This window comes from Chrysemys picta, unplaced genomic scaffold, assembly GCF_011386835.1.
Source record: "Chrysemys picta bellii isolate R12L10 unplaced genomic scaffold, ASM1138683v2 scaf1349, whole genome shotgun sequence".
NCBI classification, from domain to species: Eukaryota; Metazoa; Chordata; order Testudines; family Emydidae; genus Chrysemys; species Chrysemys picta.
In genome coordinates, this window is record NW_027054055.1 from 1 (window position 1) to 9,157 (window position 9,157).

The following is a 9,157-nucleotide window of genomic DNA, read 5'->3' on the forward strand; positions in this document are numbered from 1 at the left end:
TTTGCAATCCGGAAAGAAAGTCCCTGTTTGCACCTTTCTGAACAGACCTGTATTCTTACAGATGCGCGTGTCATGCACCTTTCCTGACCATCCCACATTGAAGACTGTGAAATGCCCCCCGTGATCCACCAGCATTTGCAACACCATTGAAAAGTATCCCTTTCAGTTTATGTATTCTTTGGCAAGTTGGTCTGGTGCCAAGCTAGATGGCACACACATCCTTATCACTCCACCACAGTTAGGGAATCCCATCGCAGAAAAACCATCCACTATGTCCTGAACATTGCCCAGAATCACTACTCTTCTTAGCAGAAGTTAATTAATGGCCCTATACACTTGGATCACAACAGCTCCCACGGTGGATTTACCAACTCCAAACTGATTCCCCCCAGACTGGTAGAAATCTGGCATTGCAAGCTTTCACACAGCGATCACCATTCACTTCTCCACTCTCAGAGTAGATCTCATTTTAGTGTTGCTGCGCTTCAGGGCTGGGGAAAACTCTGCACAAGATTCCTGGAAAGTGGCCTTCCACATTCAAAAGTTCTGCAGCCACTGCTCGTCATCCCATAACTGCATAATGATATGATCCCACCAGGCAGTGCTTTTTTTCCGGTACCAGAAACGGCGCTCTGTGTTCAGCTGCTGCACGATTACCAGCAACCACTTGGAATTGTTTCGTTCTATGGCTTGCAGCAGGGCTGCTTGAAGGACGTTACAATGTTCCACATGACGGCTCCTGTCTCAGCTCTGGAAATATTGCAGGATAAGGTGTGAGGTATTGTAATACTCACAACAAGAGCGCCCAGCTGAGCGGGCTCCATGCTTCTCGGGCTATGGTGTACACGTGGCTAAGCCAGCCTTTTGAAAAAAAGGCATGAAAAAGTATGGGTTGTTTGCCATTGATATTAGGGAAGGGAGGAAGGAAACTGCATCACGGGAGGTCAAACTCATGTTCCCATTCCCCCCTGTGACAATATTTTGGTCCCATGAGGCATTGCAAGCCCTTCCCAAACCCCCCTGTGGCTAGTTGCACTGTGGGATAGGTACCCATGGTGCACTGCTCTCTGCATCGATGCAAGCACTGTCAGTGAGGACACACTTCACTGACATAATGAGCATGGTGTGGACACGCCCAACCGACTTAATTACTACAGTGGCTGGATGTCACCTTAAATTAAGTTGGCTTAACTTTGTAGTGTAGACATGCCCAAAGTCTGTGAAACTTTAGTACACCTCTAGTATCACTGAAGCACTCTAAACTAGGAACCCCCTTTTGGTTACAATTTTATTCAAAGCTTAGTCACACAATACATAAAAGCTAAATTCAAACAAATCTAATCACTTATCAATTTTTGTTTATGCCTCCCTGATTGAAAATCTCCTGATGATGCTCATCCGGTGAAGAATCAAGACAGACTGGGTGTTGGAGGTCTCTTAGCCTCTTTCCCAAAGAACAGCAAATGTTGATGAATAAGGATGTTCAAAAGTGTTGGGCAACATACATGCGGCCTCGTTTTCCAAAATACATTTGTGCCTTTGGTTGCATTCTTAGGACGTCAAACTACTCATAGCCTGCATTTGCCTGCATTTACCTCCAGTAGCAACAGTGTCAGGAACTCAATCAACTGATGGGATGACAAATCCTTTAGATCTGCTGAGCCGAATGAGCACAAATCACTTTCTTTGCCCTAAACAAGAAAGAAAAACAACAGTTTATAATTTGCTTTTCTAGCAGAGACGTCATCTGTCTGCTTTTGTTTTTGGACACTTGCATTTAATTTCAAGCAGCTTTAGTTAAAAATACATAGGGTCCAAGATATGAGATTACAAAAAACAACCCAGAAAGGGGAAAGCCGTGGGGCTTCTTGAGTGGTTTTTTGTTTTCACCATTTCATTTCCTATTAAAGATAATGAGATAAAGTTCAAGGTAAGTTTAAGAGATTCTCATTAAAAAAAAAAAAATCAAAAGTTGAGTACAATTGCAATGTGTACTTTTTCATAAAAATAATCTTTGGCAAGAGGAGAATTAGGTTGAAGCAAATGCGCAATAGGGCCAAAACACACAAAATTGACAAAAATAAGAATGCGTACAGGGCCCATTACTAATTTTGTGCACTTTTTAGCAAAACTAAAAGCAAGTTACTATGAATGATCAATGATTTGTTGTAATTTTCTTTGCTTAGTTTTACCAAGGAGTACATACTGCCTGCTTTATAAAGTAGGGGCAGTGTTAGTATGATGGTATAATCAGTAATGGAGACTTACTTCCATATCAGTGCCTCTCAAAAAAATGTTTTGAAATTGCAATCCTAAGGCATAGGGCTAACTCAGTTTGCAAATTATCTGCATACACTAGATAGTTAGCTGTGTAAGTACTTAGTTTACACGTACAATGCAGTTTCTCGTTTCAAGAAGTTGCAGCACCTCTACAGACTCTTTTGGAAAGTTTCGCCTATGAAATAATGCAAAAATCCATGGCAACTTTTCCCTCACCAGACACATACTTTCTTTGGCCAGTGAGGAGGACACGTGCCTTCTCTCATTATACAGAACTAGCAACTAGTTTGTCATAGTTAAAAGATTTGTAAGACCTCTGCAGAGTTCTTTAACAACTCACTTTAATCCATCTTTGGCTCAAGGCAACACAAGCATTTGATAGTGTCATATCAAGATAAGATGAAAAACAAAGGATTACATTTTAGAAATGTAAATAATTCCACGTGCATTTCCATGTAGCACAGACTGTGTAAAAATGGCAAGATGGCCTATAATTAGGCTTAGAAGGATCAGATTTTCATCGGTAAGTGTTGGTAAACATCGATTTCATCATACATACCACAAATCGATTGACAACAACTGAAATTTATAGATAGGCAAAGAAAGAAAAATGTTGCTTAAGAACTTATTAGAGTCAAAACCCAGAGATTTAGATTTTTGAATTAGGCTTGTTATAAATGGACTAGCAAATAAATAGTAAAACCAGGTATTTGTTGATTTAAGGATATTTACTTTGTGCATTTTGACATGTGCGGTTGACAATTTGTGTTTAACAGTTTATAAGCCTTTAACTTTTTGAATCTCAATGTCTGTTATTAAATAACTGCCTGATCCACTCACCCCATAATTTCCCACAACTGTGAAAAAATATAAACCGATAAAAATTGAAAAAGCTTAAAACTCAATTTCCAGCAACTGTTAAAATGTAAAGTAGATAATCTAAAAACAAACATCAATATTATCTGTTGACATTATAAAAAATAAAAATTTAATTCTGCCAACCCTATCTATATCATAGGTGTGCACGTCCCATCGCAATTTGGAACACATGCTACAATGAGAGTCAGCACAGAAATGCATTTCCATGCTCTCCTTTTTCACAGTAACTCCACTCTTCATGGTATTTGTGACTTGTATTGTGAATATAGCCCCGTACACTACTGATCGCAGGGGGATCAATATCTTGAAGTCAACCACAGAATGCAAACACATTCAGAAGCTGTATGCTCTCCAGCTGGTTGGACAGGGTTTATTTATTTATTTTTTTATCTTGCAGAGATTTCCACTGGGGAAATCACGCTTTGAAATTTTTCCACTTTCTGTGACAATTTACCAAAAAAACAAAAACAAAACAAAAAAACAAAACAAAAAAACAGGTCAGGTTTCCCTCAACATTTCTCATTTTGGAAAAGTATCAGAATTCATATTTTTCCCCACCCAGACACACACAACTTCTACAAATCCTTATTTTCTGATTTTAAAAGGTGGAAGATTTCTGACCAGTTCTAGTAAATGTTTTTCAAAATAGTTACTTGATGTTTGGGAATAACGCAAGAATTTGGGGAACAAAGACAAGAGAATAGAGCATACTCACGTTGGTTTTACTGGTGGCATGCCAGGGATGTGCATCCATGCATTCCAGTCAACTTTGTTGAGAACATCCACCTACAAACAACAGAGATCCTTAATCAGTTTACCATCTAAGCATTAGAGGGGGAAAAAAGAGTTTGCAATTTGAAAGTTAGTTTAAATCTTTAGTTTTGGTTTGTAAGACCAGCTTGATCTAAAGTGCTGATTCCTATGTAGTTTACTTTTGAATAACTGGTTTCAGAGTAGCAGCCGTGTTAGTCTGTATCCGCAAAAAGAACAGGTATGCATCCGAAGAAGTGGGCTGTAGTCCACGAAAGCTTATGCTCTAATAAATTTGTTAGTCTCTAAGGTGCCACAAGTACTCCTGTTCTTTTTAGGAGTACTTGTGGCACCTTAGAGACTAACAAATTTATTAGAACATAACTGTATTTCGAACAAGTGCATCGTAACCCAAACTCATGTTTGTAAGATTTTATGCTACATCTTTACATATTTTCTATATAGGAATGAGGGTGAAGATGTATGGAAGCCAAACATCTTTAAGAGAGGCAGTAATATTTTATTTATCAACCTATTTTACTCTGACCATATGGAGTATCTTCAGCTTCCTGAGCTATGCCACAAGTAGAATACATTCTGCCAGTTTCACACAATTGTAGGATCTCAATTAGCTGAAGCACCATCCAACCTTATCCTTGAAGTAGGAATACAAGAACTTCTTCCAATCTTCAGTCACAGCACTCTTATAGGCAAACTGCTGAATATAAGCCTTCAAGAAGCCAATGAAGACATCTAAGTTAAAAAAATGTATCAATCAACAAAGCCAATGTTTGAAAGCAAAATAAAAATCCTATTTAAAATAGAACTATTAATGCTCACCTGGTCCTCCAAGAAGCTGTTCAAGGTGGAAAACAAAGCAAAGCCTTTCTCATATGGAACAGAAGAATGTGCAACATCAGGGTCTACTTCATTCAGCTTAGGGATCAGGTTAGTGAAAGGGCTTGTGTCTCCAAGCGTATTTATCTGTAACAATATTATACACAAACTCACCCAGAAAGGCTCCACAATTTGCACTGATTTGCAGCCATCTTATACAGTTATCGTCCATCCAAGACCAAGATTACTAGGCTTTGTTGCACATGGCTCTAGCTCATTCCCCTTGCTGAAGTCCCCGAATTGGTACACACTACTAGTCCAACTTAGGGCTGGTCTATACTACAAAGGCTCAAAGCCCCCTAGTGAAGACTCAGCTTATACCAGTTAAAAAAGAGTCCTTTTGCCAGTACAGCTAAACCACCCCCCCAAACATCATATGCTAAACTATCTGCATCCACATGAAAGATTTTGCCTGCATAGCTGTGTTGTTAGTTGGGAGTGAGATATTAACATTCTTAACTGACATAGCTATGCTGGCGTTTTGATCATGCTCCCATGTTTTGTTTGTTCCCATTAGTGCCATTGATCCCATTAAAGGATGAGTTGCCATGGCAACAGCCTCTTTCCCCATACTGAAATCATAGACAGTTTTTTTGTTTTTGTTTTTGTTTTTTTTAAGGAATAAATAACCACCACCAGAAGTTACCACTGGCAGGATGAACAACAAAACTATCCTAAAGGAGTGAGACATTTTTCTTGGCAGGCTCTGGGGGAAGGGGAAAAATAGACAATTTTTTAAAAGTTAAACCAGAGACAAAGCCTTTGAAAAGGCAACTACCATGACTGCTTAAATGAATTAGCAGTGTGATGGGCACTACAGCAAATGCATTGCAGTAGGAGTTTCAGCCCTTTGTACCATGATCTGAGCTAGGGTGACCAGACAGCAAATGTGAAAAATCGAGATGGGGGTGGGGGGTAATAGGAGCCTACATAAGAAAAAGACCTAAAAAATCGGGACTGTCCCTATAAAATCGGGACATCTGGTCACCCTAATCTGAGCTCTCAAGTGGACACGGTTTTGTGGGAAATTCCACATTTCAGCTAAATCATGCTCCTTGTTCCACTACACTACCAACCTAAGGAATTATTATTCAAATAGGAGACCATTTCCCCCACAAAATACCTTTTAACACAGGGAAAGATGCACTGAGATTGGGGGGGAGGGTCAGGAGTCCATGAGTTCTAGCCTCAGCTCTACCGACTGCTTCTATTTCTGTGCAAGTCACAGCCCTTATTACTGAGCAAGGCCTCACACCCAACCCCAGAGTAAAGTGAAGAATTTCCCCCTCCCAATATTTTACAAATCAAGTTAACACAGGTTGCACAATGCAACAATCAATAAAGCTGAAAATAGAACCCAAGTCTCTAATATGGAAGAGACAGACTACTCTGCTCAGCCACACTCGTTTCAGATAGATTGTCTGAAAAGTGCTTAGCTACCCCATTGCTAACCACTAGACTGAAATCTCCTCCTAGAGACAGAAACTGAGTATCAGGATTCCTGACCTTCAACACTCAGTTTGGTACAGTGTGGAACACCTAGGCTTTGTTGTGTATTTCAGTTCTCTCTCAGACATTTCAATTGCTTATATCACACTCTGGAACGTCTGAAGCTTGAGAAGGGTGGCCTTGGCTATGGCTATCACAAAAAGGCAACTTTTAGCTGCTCACTGGTTCGCTAATTGCTTTGAAGGGTTTTTAAAGCATACACTCTTGCAGTATGTCCTGTACAATAAAGGTTTGCTGTTATTCACTAGGGGTTGCAATATTCAGGAGTAGTTTGAGACGAAATTCAGCCTTTCAGAAGATCCTGCGATCCAAGATCCCTGAGACTTAGGGTCTTCAACTGTCTTAGGCATTTATGAAAATATTACTATTATCTGTAATTCAGCTGCATCATGTTTATATTGAGCAACATAACTTCATAGGTCCATAAACAAACCCAACAAAACAGAAGTTCTCAGCTACCAATGGAAAGGTTTTAAGAAGCATTACTATTATCGTTTTCTATTCCGTATTTCAGGGAAACGTGTTAAGAAAACTTGAATTTGACGAGTTACGTTAAAACATAAACATACAATAAACTTCTACCAAAACTAGTTTACCGTATTTTGCAATTCTCTCCAGCCTCCCAAAGCTTGGAAGTGCCTGAACGGTTCACCAAACAGCCGTCCACCAATTCTACGTTCCAAGTAAACAGTGTGTCCTTCCTTTAGCCTAGAGAATTATCAAGAATAATTCTTGATAACTCATGTGAGAAGGCAAAATATTTCCTCAGAACTTTTGTAGTGTAGAGAAGAGCCAATTTTTCTTAACGCACACACTATTACACCTACCAAGAATGCTCCCATGTTTTGTTTGTTACCAAGTTTCCTGTCCAGCTATGACAGATTTCATGAGCAATAACCTAAAAAATATAAAGCCACACCAGTAGTAGTTATCAAATCCCAACTGGAAGGAAAGGGAGGAGGAGCAGCAGCTGGAATCACAATGGGCTAACAATTATATTTTCAAAGCAGATTTCCATTAATTGTAGGGGTCAGTAAACCTCTGGATATTAGATTCACTCAGATGTGGCAATATCCCACACCACACAGCCTGTGAAAATGTGATTTTCAAATCGTGGTCTATGGACAACAGAGCCTTCGTTGGTGGGCAGCACTGATCTGGCTGGTCACATAGTGCCAGCTCTTCTTGTTTCTAACTGCTAAGTCACATTAAAAGACAACTGCAAACACATTAAATACTTTCCTAACATTACTTTTCCAGATAAGTAACTGCTGTAGTGCAGGGATGTTATGGCATTACAAACGGGAGGAGATATGATCCATATGATCATGAATAGCATGGGAAAGCGTAGGAGACACTAAAAACGTGATCCACATTGAAAATTTGGCATTACAATCCTTCATTTTAGGGACTATCTTCCTCTACCGGAAAAAAATAATAATTAGATTAAATGAATCCAGACTCCTCTCTCCAGACAAATATTAAAATATAACTAGGACAAGCACTGAAGTATAATTTCCACTTTTAAAAAATTATGAACAATTTATTGCAACCAGTTTTAGTTGCTAGATACTAAAGGAACAGGTGACCAATAAATACCATGGACATAGGACCCTGAAAAATCCCACCGTTTTCTCCAGGATCAATTTAGTTACTTTTTTTAACATGGCTTTACCAGTGGCTAGGCTATTCCTAACTCAAATAGTCTTTGTGGGATTTATTTAGAAAAAACGGTTACCTACCTTTTCGTAACTGTTGTTCTTCGAGATGTGTTGTTCACATCCATTCCACATTAGGTGTGCGTGCGTGGCGTGCACGAGCATCAGAAACTTTTCCCTTAGCAGTACCCGTCGGGCCGGCGGGGCCCCCGCCTGAGTGGCGCCACTGCGCCATGCATATATACCCCTGCTGGCCTGACCCCCTCCAGTTCCTTCTTGCCGGCAACTCTGACAGAGGGGTAGGAGGGCGGGTGGTGGAATGGACGAAAAGGTAGGTAATCGTTTTTTCTTCTTCGAGTGCTTGTTCACGTCCATTCCACATTAGGTGAATCACAAGCTTACCTTCGGAGGAGGGTAGGAGTCACGGAGCAATTGATCGGAGGACCGCCTCTCGGGCCTGTTGGTTGACCGCGTAGTGGGTCGTAAAGGTATGCACCGACAACCAGGTGGCTGCTCTGCAGAGCTCCTGGACCGGGACCTGTGCCTGGAAAGCCCCTGAAGCTGCTTGCGCCCTGGTCTAGTAGGCCGTGACTGCTGGGGCCGGAACACCTGCGAGGTCATAACATGCCTGAATGCAGTCTGTAATCCAGGAGGAGATTCGCTGCGCCAACACCGGGAGGCCTCTCATCCTTTCCGCCACGGCCATGAACAGCTGCGTGGATTTACAAAAGGGCTTGGTGCGCTCCAAGTAGAACGCCAACGCTTGGCGGACATCCAGGGAGTGCAGACTGCAGTGACTCGGGTCCGCATATGGTTTGGGAAAAAACACCGGCAGACAAATGCCCTGGCCTAGATGGAATTGTGAGATCATCTTTGGAAGGAACTTGGGTGTGGGCGGAGCTGCACCTTGTCTTTATGAAATACACCTCTACCCCGATATAACGCTGTCCTCGGGAGCCAAAAAATCTTAGCGCGTTATAGGTGAAACCGCGTTATACTGAACTTGCTTTGATCTGCCGGAGTGTGCAGCCCCACCCTCCGGAGCACTGCTTTACCGCGTTCTATCCGAATTCGTGTTATATCGGGTCGCGTTATATCGGGGTAGAGGTGTACTGTATATGGCTCCGAGGCGAGTGCCCTCAGCTCAGATACCCTTCTGGCCGAGGTAATGGCCACCAGGAATG

The 9,157-nt window shown here is 41.2% G+C and overlaps 1 pseudogene; it reads right to left on the reverse strand.

Moving 5' to 3' along the window:
* Positions 1-1,530: 1,530 nt before the first annotated feature.
* LOC101953915 (leukotriene A-4 hydrolase-like) lies at positions 1,531-8,101 on the reverse strand (annotated as a pseudogene).
* Positions 8,102-9,157: the final 1,056 nt, after the last annotated feature.